Source organism: Triticum aestivum, chromosome 2B (genome assembly GCF_018294505.1).
Source record: "Triticum aestivum cultivar Chinese Spring chromosome 2B, IWGSC CS RefSeq v2.1, whole genome shotgun sequence".
NCBI lineage: Eukaryota > Viridiplantae > Streptophyta > Magnoliopsida > Poales > Poaceae > Triticum > Triticum aestivum.
Window position 1 is genome coordinate 525327211 of NC_057798.1, and position 22751 is coordinate 525349961.

The window sequence follows — 22751 nt, forward strand, 5'->3', positions numbered from 1 at the left end:
AGACATTTGGTTGTGGTAAAATTTCACCTCAAGTTTTGAGATGTTTTTGATAAGTCCACAACAAACTTATTATTTCGTTGTTGATTATCTCATAAACTCCGTTCAATCCTTCCTTCTAAGTTCTTTTCATTCCATTCTTTCAATTCTTCCAGAGGCATTGCGTTGTTCATCTCATCAAGTGCCATCCCATCTTGTGAAGTTCATGTTCTATTCCTTCTATTTTTAGTCGGAGTGCAGTCCAAATTATCTCATTCTTATTCCTTTTCTATCGTGTTGTAACCGGAGTGCTTTCAGAGTCTGTCTTGCTTCCATGAGCTTTTGATTCTTGTCATACTCGTCATTCCTCTTTCTACCCGAGTTCTCTCGACTTTGTTATTCTTCTTTCTTCTGGTCTTATTTCACCTCTTTCTCTTTCTCTTTCGTCTCGTTCCTAAGATCTCGTGACGAGATCTCTTGTTAGTGAAGGAGAGTTGTAATGCCTCAAGTTCGATACGCCAGGTGTCCTCCAGTTATTCGCCTTCATTGCCATGTCATTGCTTGCCTGTTGCATTTTGCCATGTCATCATATGCATTTCATCTACATGTTTTTCAAAACTTGCATCCGTTCGGGTTCCCCTGGTTCTCTCCGTTGTCCGTTCTGAGCCCAACCACACTCGCACGCGCCCGTCACACCTCTCAGTTCTTGTTTTGTGAGCCGCCGAAAAATGATCTCGGACTGGGCCGAGATTTGCCAAGTGGCCTGGGTACATCACCGGCAGACCGCTCGTCAAATTTCGTTCCATTTGGAGGTCGTTTGATGCCCCAACGGTTAACCGAGTTAACTGAAAGCCCCTTCTCTTTGCAGCCCAGCAACCCTTCACCACAGCCCACTAGCCTATCTAACCCCCTCCATGCTCTCCGCCGTTTGATCACGATCGTGTGGGCGAAAACCGCACCCCATTTGGACTCACCTAGCTCCCTCTACCTATATAAACACCTCTGCGCCCTTCTTCCCTCCGCGCCGCCGGACAAATCTCCCCCACCGACGGACATGTCCGCCGCTGCCCTCCAACCATTCCACCGCAGCCACGTGTCCCCCGCGCCTCCTCACTCTCTCCTCCCTCCGCTGCCGGGCCCGTGGATCCTAGATCAGGCCCGTCCCGGGCCGGGCCGGGCCCGAGGGACCCGTGCCCCCGCCGCCGTCCTCCGGCCCCGCCGCCTCGGCAGTGCTCCGCCCCTGCTACCCTTCGCACAGCCGTCTGCCGCCGCTCTCCGACGCCGTGCTGTCCAGCACGCCGCCTGTGAGCTCGGCGTGCCTCGCCGCCGCCGCGCTTCGCTCCCTCGCCGGCCTCCCCGCCTTGGCCAGGAGCGCCTCTGCTGCCCTGCTCCTTCGTCGACGCTGGCCGGCGTCGACCTCCGCCACCGCTACCTCGCCGCCCGCGCTCCTGCAGTGCGCTGCCTCCTCCGGTCGCCGCCAGCGCCTGTAGCCGCCGCGGCCATGCCTCCCCGTCGCCGTCCTGCCTCGCCCCGGGCCGGATCCGGTGAGATCCACCCGGAGCGCCCCATCCCCGCCTCGCCGGACCTCTCCTCGGCCAACTCCGGCGAGAACTCCGGCTGGATCCGAGGGAGTGGATCAGATCCACCACTCCCTCCATCCAAACGGCCTCCCCGCGCCCGGATCTCTCCGTCCCAGAATGACCCCGTCCAGTTTCAGAGGGTATATTTTCTGCTAAGTCTACATTCTGATGCACTGCTCGTCATGCCATAACTTCATGCTCGGTGCTCCAATTTGTGCATATAATATGTCAAAATGTTCACTGTGAGATACTCCTCATTTCATTCCATTGTGGCAAGCTTGTTTGAGTCCATTTGATGCCCTAATCATTGTTGCAAGTGTGCTATATGATGTTAACTGTTGCCTGTTAACAGAACTTGTTGTTTTGTCTTTTTCATTGCATTTTGTGTGTGCATCCTATGAGCTTGATTTCTACATGAGTTTTGAGCTACATCATGCCATCTTTACAGTGGTGCAATCCATGTATTTTTGTGATTCTTGTAGTGAGTGCATCAAGCTCGTGAAGTAGGGTACTGGTTGTTACTGTTTTGCTAGGTTGAATATGTTATATCATCCTGCTATGTAAACCTGCTGCTACAAGTCATTCTATGCATAATCTGGAGATGTTCACTAAGGATGTTTTGTTAAACATGTCATGCTCTATCCATCCGTGCCCTTGGTTGCATTTATAGCCTATGTGTCTTATTGTAATCTTGCTCTCAAATTGCTAAATAATGTTGTTGTCATCCTGTTAACATTAAGTTCAGTTTTCCCATTGTTTTGCTAGTGATCCATGCACCCTATGACTATGCTATTGCCATGTTTAGCTCCATAAATGTGTATTATTACTGTTGGTTGACTTCACATGCCATGAAATGCTCTGTGGAGAGTGGTACAAGCTCACCAACATGCCTAATTATCGTTGTTCCTGCCATGTACTATTATTCTGAATCTGTCATATCGTTTGCCATGTTTGCATGAATGCTACCATGTTTTCTATTTATATTTGGAATAAGTTCAGTATTGTAGTTTTGTTATTTGTCTTTAATATTAACATGCCATGACTTTTTTTGCCATGATAAGCTCATGTAGCATGTTATTTGATAGCTCTAAACATTGCAACCTGATGTTATTTCTGTCATGCTCGGTGATTTTCTGCTAAGTCTGTGAACTGTTATTATTTACAATCTTGCCATGTCCTTTTGAGCACGTTCTAGTGATTTATGGAGATATCTCAGTGTTCATGTTTTGTCGTGATTTACCTGCACATCATGTCCATGCCTTTTGTTTTCATGTTGAGGTGCTGAAGCATATTGTTTTGATGCTTGCTAGATGTCTAGTTGCTGCTTTGGACAGCTTGTCTATTAAACTTGTTTCATGTGTATGTGTGGCACCGTTGCTCCGTTTTGAGCATGCTCTATATGAAACTTGCTTAGTTTTGCATGTAGTTTCATGTTACCTTGTTGCATCCATGTTTTGTGTGTGTTTGCTTGATGTTTGTATGCATTTTACATCAATGTCATGCTTAACTTGTTTTGCTCATATCTTCTAGGCCGTAGCTCCGAACTAAATGAACTTTATATGCAACTTGACTAGAATTTCGTGTAGATCATCTTGTTGCATCTTAACTTGCTGTTTAACAACTTGAACATAAGGTTTATTCAGATCTATACCAACTTCGAAATTTGCATATGAGGACTTACCGGATTTGTTATATGTTGTTTACGGCCTCATTTAAACTTGCTTTGATGTGTTGCTCTTGTATGCATCATCTCTTGCCATGAGTAGCATCATATAGCCTTTGTCATGCATCATACTTGGTTGAGCATCATGCCATGTCTATGTGTTGTGTGTTTACCTTGTTGTTTGCTTCTTTCCGGTTGTGCTCCTTCTCGTTAGTTCCTGTTTCGTTGCGATCGTGAGGATTCGTTCGTCTGCGCTTGGTTCGTCTTCGTGGCTTCATATTCTTCATGGACTCATTCTTCTTCCTAGCGGGATTTCAGGCAAGATGACCGTCACCTTGGATCTCACTACTATCATTGCTATGCTAGTTGCTTCATTCTATCGCTTTGTCGCACTACCTATCTCTTGTTGTTCAAGCCTCCCAAATTGCCATGTCAGCCTCTAACCTTTTCACCCTTCCTAGCAAACCGTTGCTTGTCTATGTTACCGCTTTGCTCAACCCCTCTTATAGTGTTGTTAGTTGCAGGTGAAGTTGAAGATTGCTCCATGATGGACAGGATTATGTTGGGATATCACAATATCTCTTATTTAATTAATACACCTATATACTTGGTAAAGGGTGGAAGGCTCGGCCTTATGCCTGGTGTTTTGTTCCACTCTTGCCGCCCTAGTCTCCGTCATACCGGTGTTATGTTCCTTGATTTTGCATTCCTTACGTGGTTGGGTGATTTATGGTACCCCCTTGACAGTTCGCTTTGAATAAAACTCCTCCAGCAAGGCCCAACCTTGGTTTTACCATTTGCCTCACCTAAGGCTTTTTCCCTTTGGTTTCTGGAGCCCGAGGGTCATCTTTATTTTAACCCCCCCCCCCTCCCGCCCGGGCCAGTGCTCCTTTGAGTGTTGGTCCAAACTAGAGAGAGATCTCCAGGGGGAGAGAATACTAGTAGAATGTATTTCTCAAGGATCCCAGATGCTTGGTGTTCAAGAGGACAGATACCACATGTCTTCTTGAGGGGAAATACATGTTCATATGTGCTTACTTGCATTAGTTTGCATTAGCTTTGATCATCATTCATATCTTTCAGCTCTGATTTTCTATTCCCTATCTTCTCCCAGTATCCCATGCTAGATTCAGGGGGAGCAAGACATCTAAGGGAAAGAAATCATTCAAATTCATTGCATATCTTTACTCTTGGGGACATGTCTAATCCAATGTAGTACTTAGTACTCACTCTCTACATGTCATCCCGGTCTTGGTATTCTTGTGGTTTCTTTTGTTTGCTCTGGCTAGTAGATGTATTTGTGTTATCTAACCTTGTTTACGCAGGTTCATTCCATCCTAAGCCAACTCAAGACTACAAGGTAAGTATATGCATCACAATCATGTGTATGAGGAATTCTTGTTGATGTACATACTGTTTGCAAGAAGGACTCATGGGCATGAAGGTATTTCCTTTAATACTTTTTGCTCTGATGCATATGGCCAAGATACATGTAACACATTGCCTGCTCTATCATGGTTATGCTATCACATGCTTCTATATTCCATATTCACACGATTGCATACATGTAGGGGGAGCATATGCTTGTTACATGTCTTTCCAAAGCTTTACTTGCTACTCATTATATCTTTATCTAAAGCTTTGATGTATGTTGTCATCAATTACCAAAAAGGGGGAGATTGAAAGCACAAGTGCTCCCTAGGTGGTTTTGGTAATTAATGTCAACATATCTCTTGTTGGACTAACACTTTTATCTAGTATGTTTCAGATAAGTTCAACAATGGAGTGGCATGGACTAAAGGATGTGGGAACTCCTTCAAGATGCTAAGGACAAAGGATTGGCTCAAGCTTCAATCTCAAGACTCTTCATTTTACATTTTAGTGATCCAAGATCACATTGAGTCTATAGGAAAATCCAATACTATCAAGGAGGGATGAGGTGTTGCTTAATGAGCCTCTTGCTTCAAGTGCTTAGTGATATGCTCCAAATACCCTCAACTACTTTCCCACTTCCACACATATGTCCTAAACCTAAAGTCAAACTCGGCCCCACTGATTCTTCCTATCCGGCGCCACCGAGTTTGGATGTCTTAGCCACTGCCACAAACCCTAGGCAAATCGGTCTCACCGATAGGGATCTTGGTCTCACCGAGATGGGATTGTAATCTCTCTGTGTATGTCCATTATCAAAATCGGTCTCACCGAGTTTGAGCAATCGGTACTACCGAGATTACAATGCAACCTCTCTGGTTAACTTATTATCAAAATCGGCCCCACCGAGTTTGATAATCGGTCCAATCGAGTTTGCCTGACCAACTCTCTGGAATGCTTATTACCAAAATCGGTCTCACCGAGTTTGTGTAATCGGCCTCGCCGAGATTACATTATGCCCTAACCCTAACCATATCGGTCCTACCGAGTTGCATTTCGTTCCCACCGAAAACCCTAACGGTCACATTATTTGCTAAATCGGTCTGACCGAGTTTAACGATCCGGTCCCACCGAGTTTGGTAGATTGTGTGTAACGGTTAGATTTTGTGTGGAGGATATATATACCCCTCCACCTCCTCTTCATTCGTGGAGAGAGCCATCAGACTGAACCTACGCTTCCAGCATCCTATTTCTGAGAGAGAACTACCTACTCATGTGTTGAGGCCAAGATATTCCATTCCTACCATATGAATCTTGATCTCTAGCCTTCCCCAAGTTGCTTTCCACTCAAACCCTCTTTCCACCAGACCAAATCTTATGAGAGAGAGTTGAGTGTTGGGGAGACTATCATTTGAAGCACAAGAGCAAGGAGTTCATCATCAACGCACCATTTGTTACTTCTTGGAGAGTGGTGTCTCCTAGATTGTCTAGGTGTCACTTGGGAGCCTCCGACAAGATTGTGGAGTTGAACCAAGGAGTTTGTAAGGGCAAGGAGATCGCCTAGTTCGTGAAGATCTACCGCTAGTGAGGCAAGTCCTTCGTGGGCGACGGCCGTGGTGGGATCGACAAGGTTGCTTCTTCGTGGACCCTTCGTGGGTGGAGCCCTCTGTGGACTCGCGCAGCCGTTACCCTTCGTGGGTTGAAGTCTCCATCAACATGGATGTACGATAGCACCACCTATCAGAACCACGCCAAAAACATCCGTGTCTCCAATTGCATTTGAATCCTCCAATCCCTTCCCTTTACATTCTTGCAAGTTGCATGCTTTATTTTTCGCTGCTCATATACTCTTTGCATGCTTGCTTGCTATATGTTGTGAATGTTAAACTTGTGCCTAAACTCCACTCAAACCTTAAAGAAACTTAAAAACTGCAACTTTGGCTCTTAGTGTCTAATCACCCCCCCTCTAGACACCTCTTCTCAAGGTCCTACAAGTGGTATCAGAGCATTGGTCTCCATTTCCTTGGTTTAATCACCATTGGAGGAAGATGGATGAGTCTACTTTGGGGAGTCTTAGACATAGAGTGCCTATTCTTGATGGAGAGTATTTTCATGAGTGGAAGAATGAGATGCTTGTAATTTTCAATCAATATCATTTGAGCAAGTACATTGCTAGCCCTTGTGCACCTTATATTGATCCTATGCATCCTACCCATGATGAGTCAATTGACATGATTAGGAATCTTAGAACTGCCGAACGTATCCTTAGAGGATGTCCTAGAAACTTGATTGGATGTTTGCCTACCTTTAAGTGTGCCTATACTATATGGAAATTTCCAGATTATTCCTTGAAAAATCTTGATGAAATTCTCCATAAGTCTATTGCTTTGAGTAAGATGAATACTAGTGATCCTATGTTTGGTGATCATTTATTTGAGCTTACAAACCTTATGCGTGCCAAAGGAAATGTTGGTATTATTAGTGACATTATTTCCGAAGCTATAAGAATTCATAGACAAGATTATTGTCAAACTCATTCTAATGAATCACCCTCTCTAGGATTTGATCCACCACATGACGATGTTGAACATGGATACTATGATGAGGATGATGATAGTGACTTCGATCTTGATGATGCAATGAGACATTTTGGTCTTATGGCAAATCTTCGGGGATATATGTCAGGAGGAAAGGAATGGGTTCTTGATAGTGGATATACCGATCACATGACCGGAGATAAAGACATGTTTCAGGAGCTTGCTGATAATGATAGTCCTCGAAAGTATGTCACTTTTGGTGACAACTCAAAGGGTAAGGTGGTTGGCCTCGGTAAGGTGGCCATATCACATGATAGCTCCATACAAAATGTTATGCTCGTTGAATCTCTTAGATATAACTTACTTTTAGTATCTAGACTTGCTGATTTCAGTTTCAATGTGCCAAATGTTTCACTGAGACAATCATAAAATGGTCTTTACCGGTGTGCGTAGAGGTGATCTATACATTGTTGATTTCACTAAAAAGGCTCAACCTAAAACTTGCTTCATTGCTAAATCCTCAAAAGGCTGGTTATGGCATAGACGATTAGGTCATGTTGGTATGCAAAACCTTGACAAGCTTATTAAGGGAAATCATATCCTTGGAGTTAATAATGTCATATTTGATAAGGATAGACTTTCAGTGCTTGTCAAGCAGGTAAACAGGTTGGAGGAAGGCATCCCATGAAGAACATCATGACCACAAAGAGGCCACTTGAGCTACTTCACATGGATCTCTTTGGTCCCAACTCTTACAAGAGTCTTGGTGGAAATTCTTTTGGTCTAGTTATTGTTGATGATTTTTCCATATTTACGTGGGTGTTCTTTCTCGATGATAAATCGCAGGTTCAGAAGATCTTCAAAAACTTCGCTAGGAAGGCCCAAAATCAATTTGAAGTGAAGATCAAGAAGGTTCGCAGCGACAACGAAACGGAGTTCAAGAACGCTAATGTGGACACCTTTCTTGATGAAGAAGGGATTTCACACGAGTTCTCGGCTACGTACACACCTCAACAAAATGGAGTTGTTGAGAGGAAGAACCGGACGCTCATCGAAATGGCGAGAACGATGCTTGATGAGTACAAGACGCCAAAGCACTTTTGGGCAGAAGCGGTTGAGACAGCTTGTCATGCAACAAATCGCTTGTATCTTCACAAGCTACTCGGCAAGATGGCATACGAGCTCCTCACCGGTAACAAACCCCAAGTTGGATACTTTCGAGTATTCGGCTCAAAGTGCTACATTCTTGATAAGCATCGTCGTTCTAAATTTGCTTCTAAGTCTCATGAAGGTTTCCTACTAGGTTATGGATCAAACTCTCACACTTACCGTGTCTACAACAATTTCACCCGAAAGGTTGAAGAGACGGTAGATGTGAAGTTTGATGAATCTAACGGCTCACAAGTAGAGCAATTGCCAATTGATGTAAGAGACAAAGATCCTTCGGAAGCAATCCAAGACTTGTCTATTGGCAAGGTCCATCCAACGGAGGTGAAGGAGAGTACCTCGACCGTCCAAGTGGAAGCTTCTACTTCACGACAAGGTGAACCAAGAGTTGGTACGGAAGCATCCACAAGTGGGACACACCAAGATGAAGAAAACGAGGAAGTGCATCAAGACGAACGTCAACAACCTCCTTCTCCACCACGACAAGAGAGCGACAACGCCAACAATGAAGAAGTCCAAGAAGAAGAATAAGATGAAGAAGATGTTCAACGAAGACCCAAGCAAAAGCTATCACGAGTTCGAGCAAGAGTTGCTAAAGATCATCCCGTCGAGCAAATCTACAATGACATTCAAACCGGGAGAATCACTCGCTCTAAAACTCGTTTAGCTAACTTTTGTGAAAACTATTCTTTCATCTCTAGCATTGAACCTATGAAGGTTGAAGAAGCATTGGAAGATTCGGATTGGATAAATGCTATGCATGAAGAGCTACACAACTTTGAGAGGAACCAAGTTTAGACATTGGTTGGGAAGCCCGACAACAACCACAACATCATCGGTACCAAATGGGTGTTTCGCAACAAACAAGATGAAGATGGACAAGTAGTTTGCAACAAAGCACGTCCCGTCGCCCAAGGCTACACACAAGTCGAAGGTATGGACTATGGTGAGACTTACGCCCGCGTTGCTAGACTTGAGTCCATTCGCATCTTGCCTATGCTAATCACCATGATATCACCTTGTACCAAATGGACATTAAAAGTGCTTTTCTAAATGGTGAAATAGAGGAGGAAGTTTATGTTAAGCAACCGCCTGGCTTCGTCAATCCTAAGAAACCCAATCATGTTTACAAACTTCACAAAGCTCTTTATGGTCTTAAACAAGCTCCTAGAGCATGGTATAAATGCTTGACCAAGTACCTTATTGAAAAAGGCTTTGAAATTGGGAAAATTGATTCTACTCTTTTTACTAAAAGGGTTAATGGTGAACTCTTTGTGTGCCAAATTTATGTTGATGATATTATATTTGGTTCAACTAACCCTCGTTTTAGTGAAAAGTTTGGGAAGCTAGTGTCAGAGAAGTTTGAGATGTCTATGAGTAGTGAACTCAAATTCTTTCTTGGTTTGCAAATCAAGCAAACTAAGGAAGGTACTTTTGTCTCTCAAACAAAGTACACCAAGGACTTATTCAAGAAGTTCAATATGCAAGAATGCAAAGGTATGACTACACCCATGCCTACTAGTGGACATCTTGACTTAACCAAAGATGGTGAACCGGTTGATCAAAAGGTTTATTGCTCTATGATTGGTTCATTGTTATATCTATGTGGTTCACGTCCTGATATTATGCTAAGTGTGTGCATGTGTGCACGATATCAAGCTGCTCCTAAAGAATGTCATCTTAAGGCCGTGAAAAGGATAGTGAGATACTTAATCCATACACCAAATTTTGGCATTTGGTATCCTAAGAGGGCCTCTTTCGATCTTGTTGGCTATTCCGACTCAGACTATGCCGGAGACAAGGTTGATAGAAAGTCCACTCCGGGTACTTATCAATTTCTTGGTAGATCTCTTGTGTCTTGGTCCTCCAAGAAACAAAACTCGGTATCCTTATCCACCGCCGAAGCTGAATATATTGCCGCTGGTTCATGTTGTGCTCAATTACTTTGGATGACCCAAACTCTTAAAGATTATGGGATATATGTGAGACATGTTCCATTGCTTTGTGACAATGAAAGTGCTATCAAAATTGGTCATAATCCTGTGCAGCATTCTTGAACTAAGCATATTGAAGTTCGTCATCATTTCATTCGAGATCATGTTGCTAAGGGTGACATTGATCTTAAGCATGTTCGCACTGAAAAGTAATTAGCGGATATATTCACTAAACCTCTTGATGAGCAAGTGTTTTGCAGGTTAAGAGGAGAATTAAACATCATTGATGCTTCAAACTTGGAGTAGAAACTCCATTGGGAACATGCAAGACATGAGCTTATGAATAATCCTTGATATTTCTCTTATGATGAAAATCTTATGTCTTGGATATATTTGTATCTTGCATGTTATCTAACCCATGTAGGTACTTGGTTGAATCAAATTCCATGAGATCGTAATTTACTCATATCTTGAGCAATCTCTACATCACCGAGTCTCTACACAAAGGTGGTTGAAGACAAGGAAGCACAAAACCATTCAAACATATCCTTTGACAAATTCTATGTTGAGTTTCATGATTGTCATTTTTGGATACACAAGTGCTCTTCCTTGCAAGAACTAACCCATGTAGGTAGATGGACTCAAATTCCAAGTGGTGCTCCAAATTCTTGATGGGCTACATCAACCTTGAGCAAGCCACACAAGTTCAACAACATGGACATCACCACCAACCAAGGTATGTTATTCCATCTTAGAGAAGCTTTACTCCGAGTCATGAGTAAAGCAACTCGACAAGATGTGAATACATCAAGATGCTTAAACGAAAAATGGCAACCCCATTTTGAGCTTAAACGATGAGTATGCCTATGATCAAGTGATCTCACTTGACTCCTAAGTCAATATACTCTAACATAGGTGACTTTGTCGCCGACCATCTCTAGATGAAGTTCTCCTGTGTTCTTTTCTGTGTTTTGCATTTGTCTCATGCATATTGTTTCCCCTTTCAAAAAAACTTCATCTAGATTCTTTCTGTTTTCTCTGCATTCAAATTCCTTGCAAATCTTTGTGAGATCTTACTAGTCTAGTGAGCTGAGGTGACAAGTGTTTTCTCTGCGACGAACTCGGTTACACCGATTTGTTATTTTCGGTCCAACCGAATCTTTTCGATACGACCGAAGCATACAACTCGGTGCCACCATTTCACAACAGGAAAAACAGTTTGCCACTTATTCTGTGTTTCTTCTGATCCAACTCCACTCAATGAATCTTGTCCTCTACAAGCATCACATTTTTATCATTGCCTTATGTTGTGACTCAAGGATGAAACCCATTCACGACAAATTCCAGAGGGAGAGAGAGAGATTACATCTTTATCAAGCCCTTCTTGGAAATTGATGTCAAAGGGGGAGAGAGAGAACACATCAAAGCTTATCATTTAGAGAGAGATCACATCTCATAGGGGGAGAGAGATCCTTCAGGGAGAGAGAGAGATCTCCAGGGGAGAGGATACTTAAATGGAAAATATTTCTCAAGGATCCCAGATGCTTGGTGTTCAATAGGAGAGATGCCACATGTCTTCTTGAGGGGAAAGACATGTTCATATGTGCTTACTTGCATTAGTTTGCATTATCTCTGATCATCATTCATATCTTTTAGCTCTGATTTTCTATTCCCTATCTTCTCCCAGTATCCCATGCTAGATTCAGGGGGAGCAAGACATCTAAGGGAAAGAAATCATTCAAATTCATTGCATATCTTTACTCTTGGGGACATGTCTAATCCAATGTAGTACTTAGTACTCACTCTCTACATGTCATCCCAGTCTTGGTATTCTTGTGGTTTGTTTTGTTTGCTCTGGCTAGTAGATGTATCTGTGTTATCTAACCTTGTTTACACAGGTTCATTCCATCCTAAGCCAACTCAAGACTACAAGGTAAGTATATGCATCACAATCATGTGTATGAGGAATTCTTGCTGATGTGCATACTGTTTGCAAGAAGGACTCATGGGCATGAAGGTATTTCCTTTAATACTTTTTGCTCTGATGCATATGGCCAAGATACATGTAACACATTGCCTGCTCTATCATGGTTATGCTATCACATGCTTCTATATTCCATATTCACACGATTGCATACCTGTAGGGGGAGCCTATGCTTGTTACATGACTTTCCAAAGCTTTACTTGCTACTCATTATATCTTTATCTAAAGCTTTGATGTATGTTGTCATCAATTACCAAAAAGGGGGAGATTGAAAGCACAAGTGCTCCCTAGGTGGTTTTGGTAATTAATGTCAACATATCTCTTGTTGGACTAACACTTTTATCTAGTATGTTTCAGATAAGTTCAACAATGGAGTGGCATGGACTAAAGGATGTGGGAACTCCTTCAAGATGCTAAGGACAAAGGATTGGCTCAAGCTTCAAGCTCAAGACTCTTCATTTTACATTTTAGTGATCCAAGATCACATTGAGTCTATAGGAAAAGCCAATACTATCAAGGAGGGATGAGGTGTTGCCTAATGAGCCTCTTGCTTCAAGTGCTTAGTGATATGCTCCAAATACCCTCAACTACTTTCCCACTTCCACACATATGTCCTAAACCTAAAGTCAAACTCGGCCCCACTGATTCTTTCTATCTGGCGCCACCGAGTTTGGATGTCTTAGCCACTGCCACAAACCCTAGGCAAATCGGTCTCACCGAGATGGGATTGTAATCTCTCTGTGTATGTCCATTATCAAAATCGGTCTCACCGAGTTTGAGCAATCGGTACTACCGAGATTACAATGCAAACTCTCGGTTAACTTATTATCAAAATCGGTCCCACCGAGTTTGATAATCGGTCAAACCGAGTTTGCCTGACCAACTCTCTGGTTAGCTAATTACCAAAATCGGTCTTACCGAGTTTGTGTAATTGGTCTCACCGAGATTACGTTATGCCCTAACCCTAACCGAATCGGTCCTACCGAATTGCATTTCGGTCCCACCGAAAACCCTAATGGTCACATTATTTGCTAAATCGGTCTGACTGAGTTTAACGATCTGGTCCCACCGAGTTTGGTAGATTGTGTGTAATGGTTAGATTTTGTGTGGAGGCTATATATACCCCTCCACCTCCTCTTCATTCGTGGAGAGAGCCATCAGACTGAACCTACACTTTCAGCATCCTATTTCTGAGAGAGAACTACCTACTCATGTGTTGAGGCCAAGATATTCCATTCCTACCATATGAATCTTGATCTCTAGCCTTCCCCAAGTTGCTTTCCACTCAAACCTTCTTTCCACCAGATCCAAATCTTATGAGAGAGAATTGAGTGTTGGGGAGACTATCATTTGCAGCACAAGAGCAAGGACTTCATCATCAATGCACCATTTGTTACTTCTTGGAGAGTGGTGTCTCCTAGATTGGCTAGGTGTCACTTGGGAGCCTCCGACAAGATTGTGGAGTTGAACCAAGGAGTTTGTAAGGGCAAGGAGATCACCTACTTCGTTAAGATCTACCGCTGGTGAGGCAAGTCCTTCATGGGGCGACGGCCATGGTGGGATAGACAAGGTTGCTTCTTCGTGGACCCTTCGTGGGTGGAGCCCTCCATGGACTCGCGCAGCCGTTACCCTTCGTGGGTGGAAGTCTCCATCAACGTGGATGTACGATAGCACCACCTATCGGAACCACGCCAAAACCATCTGTGTCTCCAATTGCGTTTGAATCCTCCAATCCCTTCCCTTTACATTCTTGCAAGTTGCATGCTTTATTTTCCGCTGCTCATATACTCTTTCCATTCTTGCTTTCTATATGTTGTGAATGTTAAACTTGTGCCTAAACTCCACTCAAACCTTAAAGAAACTTAAAAACTGCAACTTTGGCTCTTAGTGTCTAATGACCCCCCCCCCCTCTAGACACCTCTTCTCAAGGTCCTACAGGAGCCCCCTTGATTGATCGTATAGTTTGGTCGTTGTCGAGTCTAGAAGAAAACTGTTTTCTGAGTCTAGTTATATCGGAGAGTAGGAATTCTTTTACTCCTCAGCCCCTTCATTGCGCTGGTGAGGAATCTTGACGTAGGTGTTTTGAGTTATTCCTCTTCCCCTTCAAATTTTTCTTTAGGATCACGTTGTTAGATTTTCGATCGTTGTTCCTCAGCTCTTTGCATCCGGTGCATTTCTCGTCAAGGTGATTCGACCCTCTCCGTTTTTGCAAGTTCAATCCTCAGTTGTTTTATTTTCCCACCCGCCCACCCTTTTCATCTTGGAGTCGGAGTCCGTAATCGAGTATCCATCCTACTTGTGCGAAGCTTTTGCCTTCTTTCAACCGGTGTTTTCTCTTCAAGATATTTGTCGGTTCTCCCTTCCAGGTGCCTTTGTTTTTCCCGGCCTCCCACCCTCTTCTTCCCGGAGTCTGAGCCTATTTCGAGCATCAATTTCATTCGTGTGGAGCCTCTTCAGTCTTCCCTCAATCATTTTAACCGGTGAATTCTCATCTCAGTGGACATTCTTCATCTCATTTTCTTCTCCGGTGGATTCAATTCAAGTTTTTCGGTGTTGATCGTATTCTTTCCCTTGGTTAAAGTGTTTTCCCTACTTGTTCGCCTCTTGCCAGTTTATCCTTCCGGAGTGCTCAAGACTTCTCAGGAGATTCATCTGTGTTTGAATTAATTCGAGGTTGTCACCTCATTCAAATATTTCAATTGTTCCGGTGCATCATCTATCTCGTTAACAATCGTTTCCAACGGTTTTTTCTTTTAGTGGGCCCTAACCCACAGGTCTTTTCCCAGGATCTTACCTGACTCTTCTAATTATTCTGGAGTTATTCTCAAATTCTTTTCAAGTGTGACGTAAGTATGGATTCCATCAGTCACATGCCTTTTCAAGATCGATTTCAATCCTTTTCATCTTTGGTTCAACCCTTCCTCTTTTTCATTCTCCCGGAGTATCTCAGTAATTTTGGTGGTGTTCCTCATCGCCATTCGAAGATCGAATAAGAGTTTTTCCTCTAAATCTTGCCCGTTCTCCTGAAGATTCGTGGTTCAAGCTTCATATTATCCTCTCGAATTATTCCATTTGTCAAATATTCCTTTTTCTCACCTATCTGGAGTATTTCAGGAGTTGATTTCTGTTTCGCTTCAACGGAGGCCATCATTCCAGAAGAATTCTTCGTCCTCATATTTCAGTTATAGTTATACAATTATCCCGGCGCTTTGTTCAAGTGCTCTTTAATCAGTTCGAGTTCTTCCCGTTCTTTTGCATCTAAATCCCCTCAAGCATATTTGTTCTTCTAATTCTTCCCGGTGATTCATTCTCTTTCGTCATTCAATTTTGAATTCTTGGTTCGTTCAAGATTCGTTTTCCTTGATTATCATTTTAATCCATTCGTTCTTTCCAATCCTAACGGTGGTTCATTGAAGACCTTCCTAAAGGTGGCGCCATATACTCCTCAATCCTTTTCAAGGGGAATAAGTTGCATGCCAAATCCGGTTGTCATCAATTAAATTTGATGAGGATAAGCATAACATAATTCTTATTCGTATTTCATCATCATCAAGTAATCCCTTTTCTTCGGAGCTTGTTCGTGAGGAATAAATTCTAGTTCCAAGTGTTTTGATCTTTTCTTTTCCGGAGTTCAAATTTTCTCAGCCATGTCGTCGGAACCTCAATCTCTATGACCGCAAGGCTTAATCTTATTATTTTCATCCTTCAGTTCCATCTCATCATCCTTTTGTTACCGGAGTTCCTCATGGTGGTTCGTTAAGGATTTAATTCATTCTTTCAATTTTTCATCAAGATTCTTGTGGAGAGTTCAACTATCTTTTTTTCTTGCATCTCAAAGTGCAAATAATTCTCTGTTTTCTTCTGAAGTGGTGTTTTTCATTTCTTTGTTCCGCTCAGCTATTCAGACATTTGGTTGTGGTACAATTTCACCTCAAGTTTTGAGATGTTTTTGATAAGTCCACAACAAACTTATTCTTTCGTTGTTGATTATCTCAAAAACTCCGTTCAATCCTTCCTTCTAAGTTCTTTTCATTCCATTCTTTCAATTCTTCCGGAGGCATTGCGTTGTTCATCTCATCAAGTGCCATCCCATCTTGTGAAGTTCATGTTCTATTCCTTCTATTTTTAGTCGGAGTGCAGTCTAAATTATTTCATTCTTATTCCTTTTCTATCGTGTTCTAACCGGAGTGCTTTCATAGTCTGTCTTGTTTCCATGAGCTTTTGATTTTTGTCATACTCGTCATTCCTCTTTCTACCCGAGTTCTCTCGACTTTGTTATTCTTCTTTCTTCTGGTATTATTTCACCTCTTTCTCTTTCTCTTTCGCCTCGTTCCTAAGATCTCGGGACGAGATCTCTTGTTAGTGGAGGAGAGTTGTAACGCCCCGAGTCCGATGCGCCAGGTGTCCTCCAGTTATTCGCCTTAATTTCAATTTCATTGCTTGCGTGTTGCATTTTGCCATGTCATCATCTGCATTTCATCTGCATGTTTTTCAAAATTTGCATCCGTTCGGGTTCCCCTGGTTCTCTCAGTTGTCCGTTCTGAGCCCAACCACACTCGCACGCGCCCGTCGCACCTCTCAGTTCTTGTTTTGTGAGCCACCGAAAAACGTTTTCGGAATGGGTCAAGATTTGCCGAGTGGCCTGGGTACATCACCGGCAGACTGCCCGTCCAATTTCATTCCATTTGGAGGTCGTTTGATGCCACAACGGTTAACTGAGTTAACCGAAAGCCCCTTCTCTTTGCAGCCCGGCAACCCTTCACCACAGCCCACTAGCCCATCTAACCCCCCCTCCATGCTCTCCGTCGTTCGGTCACGATCGTGTGGGCGAAAACCGCACCCCATTTGGACTCTCCTAGCTCCCTCTACCTATATAAACACCTCCCCCCTTCAAAATCACAGTCCAAACCATAACCTTCTTCCCTCCGCGCCGCCGGACACATCTCCCCCACCGACGGACATGTCCGCCGCCGCCCTCCAACCAATCCACCGCCGCCACGTGTCCCCCACGCCTCCTCTCTCTCTCCTCCCTCCGCCACCGGGCCCTTGGAGCCTAGATCGGGCCCACACCGGTCCGCGCCGGGCCCGAGGTAGCCCGCGCCCCCGCCGCCATCCTCCGGCCCCGCCGCCTCGGCAGTGCTTCGTCCCCGCTTCCCTTCACGCAGCCGTCCGCAGCCGCTCTCCGGTGTCGCGCCGTCTAGCTCGCCGCCCGCGAGCTCGGTGTGCCTCGCCGGCATCGCGCTTCACTCCCTCGCCGGCCTCCCCACCTCGGCCAGGAGCGCCTCGGCCGCCCCGCTCCTTCGTTGATGCTCGCCGGTGCCGACCTCCTCCGTCGCTGCCTCGCTGCCCTGTGTCGTCGCCCGCGCTCCCGCAGTGCGCCGCCTCCTCCGGTCACCGCCAGCGCCCGTAGCCGCCGCGGCCGCGCCTCCCCGTCGCCGTCCTGCCTCGCCCCGGGCCGGATCCGGCGAGATCCGCCCGGAGCGCCCCGTCCCCTCCTCGCCGGACCTCTCCTCGGCCAACTCCGGCGAGAACTCTGGCCGGATCCGAGGGAGTGGATCAGATCCACCACTCCCTCCATCCAAATGGCTTCCCCGCGCCCGGATCTCTCCGTCCCGGAACGACCCCGTCCAGTTTCAGAGGGTATATTTTCTGCTAAGTCCCGGAAATCTTACATTCTGATGCACTGCTCGTCATGCCATAACTTCATGCTCGGTGCTCCGATTTGTGCATATAATATGTCAAAATGTTCACTGTGAGATACTCCTCATTTCATTCAATTGTGGCAAGCTTGTTTGAGTCCATATTGTTGCCCTAATAATTTTTTCAAGAATGCTTTATGATGTTAACTGCTGCCTGTTAACAGAAATTGTTGTTTTGTCTTTTTCATTGCATTTTGTGTGTGCATCCTATGAGCTTGATTTCTACATGAGTTTTGAGTTACATAATGCCATCTTTACGGTGGTGCAATCCATGTATTTTTGTGATTCTTGTAGTGAGTGCATCAAGCTCGTGAAGTAGGGTACTTGTTGTTACTGATTTGCTAGGCTGAATCTGTTATATCATCCTGCTATGTAAACCTGCTGCTACAAGTCATTCTATGCATAATCTGGAGATTTTCACTAAGGATGTTTTGTTAAACATGTCATGCTCTATCCATCCGTGCCCTTGGTTGCATTTATAGCCTGTGTGAATTGTTTTAATCGTGCTCTCAAATTGCTAAATAATGTTGCTGTCAGCCTGTTAACATTAAGTTTAGTTTTCCCATTGTTTTGCTAGTGATCCATGCACCCTATGACTATGCTATTGCCATGTTTAGCTCCATAAATGTGTATTCTTACTGTTGGTTGACTTCACATGCCATGAAATGCTCTGTGGAGAGTGGTACAAGCTCACCAACATGCCTAATTATTGTTGTTCCTGCCATGTACTATTATTCTGAATCTGTCATATCATTTGCCATATTTGCATGAAAGCTACCATGTTTTCTGTTGATATTTGGAATAAGTTCAGTAATGTAGTTTTGTTGTTTGTCTTTAATATTAACATGCCATGCCTTTGTTTGCCATGATAAGCTCCTGTAGCATGTTATTTGATAGCTCTAAGCATTGCAACCTAATGTTATTTCTGTCATGCTCGGTGATTTTCTGCTAAGTCTATGAACTGTTATTATTTACAATCTTGCCATGTCCTTTTGAGCATCTTCTAGCCATTTTTGGAGATATCTCAGTGTTCATGTTTTGTCGTGATTTACCTGTACATCATGTCCATGCCTTTTGTTTTCATGTTGAGGTGTTGTAGCATATTGTTTTGATGCTTGCTAGATGCATAGTTGCTGCTTTGGACAGCTTGTCTATTAAACTTGTTTCATGTGTATGTGTGGCACCGTTGCTCCGTTTTGAGCATGCTCTGTATGAAACTTGCTTAGTTTTGCATGTAGTTTCATGTTACCTTGTTGCATCCATGTTTTGTGTGTGTTTGCTTGATGTTTGTATGCATTTTACATCAATGCCATGCATAACTTGTTTTGCTCATATCTTCTAGGCCGTAACTCCGAACTAAATGAACTTTATATGCAACTTGACTAGAATTTTGTGTAGATCATCTTGGTGCATCTTAACTTGCTGTTTAACAACTTGAACATAAGGTTTATTCAGATCTGGACCAATTTCGAAATTTGCATATGAGGACTTACCGGATTTGTTATATGTTGTTTCCGGCCTCATTTAAACTTGCTTTGATGTGTTGCTCTTGTATGCATCATCTCTTGCCATGAGTAGCATCATATAGCCTTTGTCATGCATCATACTTGGTTGAGCGTCTATGTGTTGTGTGTTTACCTTGTTGTTTGCTTCTTTCCGGTTGTGCTCCTTCTCGTTTGTTCCTGTTTCGTTGCGATCGTGAGGATTCGTTCGTCTATGCTTGGTTCGTCTTCATGGCTTCATCTTCTTCATGGACTCTTTCTTATTCCTAGCGGGATTTCAGTCAAGATGACCATCACCTTGGATCTCACTACTATCATTGCTATGCTAGTTGCTTCGTTCTATCGCTTTGCCGCGCTACCTATCTCTTGTTGTTCAAGCCCCCCAAATTGCCATGTCAGCCTCTAACCTGTTCACCCTTCCTAGCAAACCATTGCTTGGCTATGTTATCGCTTTGATCAGCCCCTCTTATAGCGTTGTTAGTTGCAGGTGAAGTTGAAGATTGCTCCATGATGGACAGGATTATGTTGGGATATCACAATATCTCTTATTTAATTAATGCACCTATATACTTGGTAAAGGGTGGAAGGCTCGGCCTTATGCCTGGTGTTTTGTTCCACTCTTGTCGCCCCTAGTTTCCGTCATACCGGTGTTATTCCTTGATTTTGCGTTCCTTACGTGGTTGGGTGATTTATGGGACCCCCTTGACAGTTCGCTTAGAATAAAACTCCTCCAGCAAGGCCCAACCTTGGTTTTACCATTTCCCTCACCTAAGCCTTTTTCCCTTGGGTTTTCGGAGCCCGTGGGTCATCTTTATTTTAACCCACTCCACCCCCCCCCCCCGGGGCCAGTGCTCCCCTGAGTGTTGGTCCAAGCTAGAGCCCTTTGCCGCGCCCCCTCAGGGAAACTTGAGGTCTGGTTTTAGTTGTATGGATTGCTCATTCGGTGTGCCCTGAGAATGAGATATGTGCAGCTCCTATCGGGATTTGTCGGCACAATCGTGTGGTCATGCTGGTCTTGTTTTACCATTGTCGAAATGTCTTGTAAACCGGGATTCCAAGACTGATCGGGTCTTCCTGGGAGAAGGAATATCCTTCGTTGACCGTGAGAGCTTGTGATGGGCTAAGTTGGGACACCCCTGCAGGGTATAAACTTTCGAGAGTCGTGCCCGCGGTTATGTGGCAGATGGGAATTTGTTAATATCCGCTTGTAGAGAACTTGACACCAGATTTGAATTAAAACGCATCAACCGCGTGTGTACCCGTGATGGTCTCTTTTCAGCAGAGTCTGGAAAGTGAACACGGTCTTTGTGTTATGATTGTGCATAAGTAGTTCCAGGATCACTTCTTGATCACTTCTAGCTTCTCGACCGTTCCGTTTGCTTCTCTTCTCGCTCTTATTTGCGTATGTTAGCCACCATACTTTGCTTAGCCACTGCTGCAACCACACCACTTTACCCCTTCCTTACCCATTAAACTTTGCTAGTCTTGATACCCATGGTAATGGGATTGCTGAGTCCTCGTGGCTCACAGATTACTACAACAACAGTTGCAGGTACAGGTTTTGCGATGATCATGACGCGAGAGAGATGTTTGCTTGTTTTGGAGTCCTTCTTCTGCTTCTTCTTCGATCAGGGGATAGGTTCCAGGTCGGCAGCCTAGGCTAGCAGGGTGGATGTTGTTTGAGTTTCTATTTGTGTTTCATCCGTAGTCGGATGTTGCTCTTATGTATGATGATGTTGTATTTGTGTGGCATTGTATGCCTCTTGTATGTATCACCAACTATTATGTAATGGTACGATGTAATGATATCCACCTTGCAAAAGCATCTCCAATATGCGCTTCTATCCTTAGTGGGACCTTCGAGTTCCTTCAGGATTGGGTCGCATATTGGGCGTGACAAGTTGGTATCAGAGCCTCGACCGACCATAGTTGCCCCCTTGATTGATCGTATAGTTTGGCCGTTGTCGAGTCTAGAAGAAAACTGTTTTCTGAGTCTAGTTATATCGGAGAGTAGGAATTCTTTTACTCCTCAGCCCCTTCGTTGTTCTGGTGAGGAATCTTGATGTAGATGTTTTGAGTTATTCCTCTTCCGCTTCAAAATTTTCTTTAGGATCACGCTGTTAGATTTTTGATCGTTGTTCCTCAGCTCTTTGCATCCGGTGCATTTCTCGTCAAGGTGATTCAACCCTCTCCATTTTTGCAAGTTCAATCCTTAGTTGTTTTATTTTCCCACCCGCCCACCCTTTTCATCTCAGAGTCGAAGTCCGTAATCGAGTATCCATCCTACACATGCGAAGCTTTTGCTTTCTTTCAACCGGTGTTTTCTCTTCAAGATATTCGTCGGTTCTCCCTTCCAGGTGCCTTTGTTTTTCCAACCTCCCACCCTCTTCTTCCCGGAGTCTGAGCCTATTTTGAGCATCAATTTCATTCATCTGGAGCCTCTTCAGTCTTCCCTCAATCATTTCAACCGGTGAATTCTCGTCTCGGTGGACATTCTTCATCTCTTTTTCTTCTCTGGTGGATTCAATTCAAGTTTTTCGGTGTTGATTGTATTCTTTCCCTTGGTTAAAGTGTTTTCCCTGCTTGTTCGCCTCTCGTCAGTTTATCCTTCCGGAGTGCTCAAGACTTCTCAGGAGATTCGTCTGTGTTTGAATTAATTCGAGGTTGTCACCTCATTCAAATATTTCAATTATTCTGGTGCATCATCTATCTTGTCAACAATCCTTTCCAACGGTGTTTTCTTTTAGTGGGCCCTAACCCATAGGTCTTTTCCCAGGATCTTACCTGACTCTTCTAATTATTCCGGAGTTATTCTCAAATTCTTTTCAAGTGTGACGTAAGAATGGATTCCATCAGTCACATGCCTTTTCAAGATCGATTTCAATTCTTTTCATCTATGGTTCAACCCTTCCTCCTTTTCATTCTCCCGGAGTATCTCAGTAATTTTGGTGGTGTTTCTCGTCGTCATTTGAAGATCGAAGAAGAGTTTTCCTCTAAATCTTGCCCGTTCTCCTGAAGATTTGTGGTTCAAGCTTCATATTATCCTCTCGAATTATTCCATTTGTCAGATATTCCTTTTTCTCACCTATCCGGAGTATTTCAGGAGTTGATTTCTGTTTCGCTTCACCGGAGGCCATCATTCCATAAGAATTCTTCGTCGTCACATTTCAGCTACCGTTATCCAATTATCCCGGCGCTTCGTTCAAGTGTTCTTTAATTAGTTCGAGTTCTTCCCGTTCTTTTGCATCTAAATACCCTCAAGCTTATTTGTTCTTCTAATTCTTCCTGGTGATTCATTCTCTTTCGTCATTCAATTTTGAATTCTTGGTTCGTTCAGG